Raw genomic sequence first — 4,434 nt, forward strand, 5'->3', positions numbered from 1 at the left:
TCTTTCCACTCGGCGCTGCTCGCCTCTCCAGCTCAGCCGCTGCTCCACCGCCGAGTCCCCACACCGCGCTCAGCTCTGGGCGGAACAGGCGGGGCGAAAGAGGCCGCAAGCACGCCGGCGGAAGCCGTTGCCTCGGGCGAGGACTGGGTCACGCAGTCGCCGAAGGCGGACTAAACCCGACCTTTTGCTTGGCAGCAGCACGGTGGGCACTTTCCGTCAGAGGTGTGTCACGGGATCATAGGTTATTGGAGCAAACCTAAATAGGTCTGCCTGGAAGCAAGGTTCATGTTATTCAATGGGACTTTGCTCCCAAGACAGTGTGTGCAGGATAGCAGCCTTTATAAGTGTCTAACCAGGTAATAGAAACGAAATCTCCTTACTGGGTTAGGCAACACAAACATGCTGTGCGATCCTTCACCTTGCTTTTAAACTGGAGGGATTTCAGAAGGTTCATCATTCCAGAAGGATGCTATGTGTGTCTGAGGAAGTCATTCGCGAAAGCTCCTTCTGAAATGTTGTCTTTCTATCGTGTTATCAGAGTCCCGTGTATTAGGGTTAGTTCCGATCATTCATGAAATAAACGGTAGTATTGTGGTACATGAGTGGCAAAAACATCTTTTTATTGTAGCAAAAGTTTAAAAGGACTAGAGCCCACTTCGCCAGATGAATGTGGCAGAGTCCCAAACCTGTCAGTACTTGTGCAAATTAAATGCACATTTGGCTTTAAAAAGGGTAATATTCAGAAACTAGTTGGGAGAACGTTCCAGTCCTCTGGGACACACTGTTGCTGATCTAAAAGTCACTGTTTTCCAACAAAAGAAAATTAAAAGGGGTTCATTAAGTACTATTTATAGGTGTTTTGTTTATTTAGTTTACATATTTATATCCTGCCTTATTTCTTTGGGCTCAAGGCAGCTATAGTTGTTAACTAATTTAATATAATTTAGGACCCATTATAAGAATTAATTCACTTAGCACAACTGTGAATGGTACTTTTCTTGATTAGATTTTAATTTTACATAATTAAACTGCATATTCAGGTTCTTTTTCTGTGGCTTTTCTCCTTGAATTGGTGCATTCCATTCCTCTTTTTAAAAAATGTGTGAATTTGGCTATAGGCTGAAACACAGTTTTTAGGCTTGAATATGAAAACCAGTCATATAACAAGAAGCTGTTCATGTTTACTCTTAAATGAGGCTTGATTTAAATGTGACACCAGCAGGGGAAAATAACAAATCCATGTGATGTTGCACACATCCAGTATGTTGTTTAAATGTCAGCCCCTAGGAAAGCAAGCCTGAGCAGGGGCAAAGGATGCTCCAAGGAAAGCATTCTTAGGAAAGTTTGCAGCATTAGAATGCCTAGGATAGGTGGGCCAGGCAGGCACTATACTAGCATTCTAATGTCTGCATAACAAGATTGTACTTATGTGGCCCATCTTAAATGAGATACTGGGTGAGATATTAACCAGTACTATATTGGTTGAGGCTGACACATCAGTGTGTAGTTCCAGTGAGATACAGTAATGAGAGAAGGCATTTTAGGAAAATGCATCCAGTTATTATAGATACACAAGGGAACCACGGTTGCTATTTTCTAGTTTTTCTTCCCTTTTCACTAAGGGAGCTCCAGGATGCGTTGGCTGGGTATCCCCCACCTCCACCATTGAGACTCCTATTATACTGCTTTCTCTCTGGTCAAAATCTAACTGAAATATGAGCTAACTGGTGAAATATGAGCCTGTAGTTTAGGCATCTGATAACAATGCAAGTTAGTAAAAAAAACGGTATCCTAACTGGGTGTCAACGCTAGCTGCAAAGATAACTGGCAATTCTATGCGTGTCTACTTTGATACATGCATAGAATTATGTGTAAAACTGTTTAAATTGGGGGGGGGGGGGTTGTTGAGTCTGACTCTTTGCAACCTCATGGACCAAGTCACGCCAGGCCCTCCTGTCTTCCACCATCCTCCGAAGTCTGTCCAAATTCATGTAGTCACATCAGTAATGCTGTCCAGCCATCTCACCTTTTGCCATCTCCTTTTTTTGCCTTCTGTCTTTCCCAGCATCAGGGTGTTCTCCAGTAAGTGCTTCCTTCTCATTTGGGGGTTTGTTTTCAGGTAAGTGGTTAGAGCCCCATGGCGTAGAGTGTTAAAGCTGTAGTCCTAAGCTCTGCTCACGGAAGCTGGGTTTTTAGGTAGCCAGCTCAAGGTTGACTTAGCCTTCCATCCTTCCGAGGTCGGTAAAATGAGTATCCAGCTTGCTGGGGGGGCGGGGGAGGAGAAGTGTAGATAACTGGGGAAGGCAACAGCAAACCACCCTGTAAAAAGTCTGCTGTGAAAACGTTGTGAACGCAACGTCACCCCAGAGTCAGAAACGACTGGTGCTTGCACAAGGGGACCTTTCCTTTCAGGTAAATATGCATAGGGTTGACTCACAACATAAATTTTAGATCCCATCTTGGACTCAAAGCTTCTTTCTCGTGTTCTCCCAATTATTGAGTTAATGTCCCTAGCAAAGGAAACTGGTCTATTTTATTGTGCTTTTTCATTTTTTGAAAACAAGAATCTTATGGCACCTTAACTGTTTTATTCTAGATTAAGCTAGAGTGTATCATTGGGACTTTATGTATATAAGAAAAAAACAGCTGTAAACAGTATAGCCAAAGGGCCATTAAATGCAGGAAACACAAGATAACTATGTAACATTCCAATGGTATCTGGAAAAGTACAGAAACCATTCACAATAGCAATAAAACATTATAATGCAGTTGTCTCAGTTTAGTTAAACTCTTCGACACTTGTAATGGCTTAGACCTTGTATTCCCAGCCCTCTAACATCTCCCATACTTCACCTTTCCAAATGCTAATTTGTTCCATTATGCCATTCAGTCTGCATTAAACTTGTTCATTTTGCTTTCCTGTTAGGAGTGGCTGTGAGACACTCCTATTGACTTTTCTTTTATTTATTTTACTTATATCCCACCCTCCCCGCTGAGACAGGTTCAGGACGGCTGACATTCAAGGTCATAAAAATCAATATTAATATAAGCCAAGCATAAAAATAAGAATACATCATAGATAAAATATATAAGACATATAATAAAACAATGCCAGATGCTATTTCGATCTAGTAACGGAATATATTGATGTTTCGGTCGATACTGGGTGTTCTATTAGAAGAAAAGTCACAGGGTCACAATAGAGTATTTGAGGTGGGCCAATTGGTGTCTGTTTGGGCCAGATGGTATAATATCTGTTGTAATAGATTTCAGTTCAGAAATGCCTGGCAGAAGAGTGCCGCTTTGCAGGCCCTGCGGAACGGTGTGAGCTCTCGCAGTGCCCTAACCTCTTCTGGAAGCTTGTTCCACCAGTAAGGAGTTGTAACAGAATAGGCCCTGGCTCTGGTCATCTTGAGCCTGGCCTCTTTGATGCTGGCGATGGAGAGCAGGTTCTGAGACCCTGACCGAAGTGCCCTCTGGGGTACATGCGGAAAAAGGTGGTCCCTAAGGTATGCAGGTCCCTGGCCATATAGGGCTTTAAAGGTGATAACCAGCACCTTGAAGTGAATCCAGTAAGCAATAGGTAACCAGTGCAACTTTTAGCACAGGTTGAACATGTTCCCGTGAAGGAGGCTCCATTAACAGCCTGGCTGCAGCATTCTGCACTAGCTGAAGCTTCCGGGTTTGGAACAAGGGCAGCCCCATGTAGAACTGGCTTCTTTGTAACATCTCTCCCCGCCCCCCCCCCCCCAATATATAAAATAAGACCCACTGGTTTTACACTTAATGCATCTGAAAAACTGAACTCTTTATGAAAGCTTATGCTGAAATACATTTTGTTAGTCTTTAAAGTGCTGAGGATTGTAGACCCTAGGAATAGGCTTGTTTTCATATCACCGTGTGTAGCAGGGTGGCCAAACTGCAGCTCGGGAGCCACATGTGGCTCTTTCACACATAATTGGTGGCTCTTGAAGCCCCCACCACCCTGTTTGCAGGCTAGAAGGCGTTTCTCTCTTTAAATCACTTCTTTGAGCCAAGCCAGCCAGTGGCTTGGAAAATGCATTTAAAGTTGCTTTCTTTCTACCTCTACATCTCCCCCTCCCTCCCATCTATTTGCCTTCCTTCCTGTCTTGCGGTTCTCAACCATCTGATATTCATCTATGTGGCTCTTATGTTAAGCAAGTTTGGCCGCCCCTGGTGTATAGGGACTAAATTTATAGGACGTATCTAAAATATAAAAAACATTTAGCATCATTCTCACAGTAACCTTAATAGGCATTTGACTAGGGTGTTAAATGGCTAAATTCTTTGCATGAATTAAACATCCTGAATTAGTTTGGGAAATGAATAGAACTTTTTAACAGTATACGTCAGGATCTATTTTATACATTTGAAAAGTAAGCCGATTTACAGGACCATCCTAAGCAGGCCTAA

This window comes from Heteronotia binoei, unplaced genomic scaffold (assembly GCF_032191835.1).
Source record: "Heteronotia binoei isolate CCM8104 ecotype False Entrance Well unplaced genomic scaffold, APGP_CSIRO_Hbin_v1 ptg000532l, whole genome shotgun sequence".
NCBI classification, from domain to species: Eukaryota; Metazoa; Chordata; class Lepidosauria; order Squamata; family Gekkonidae; genus Heteronotia; species Heteronotia binoei.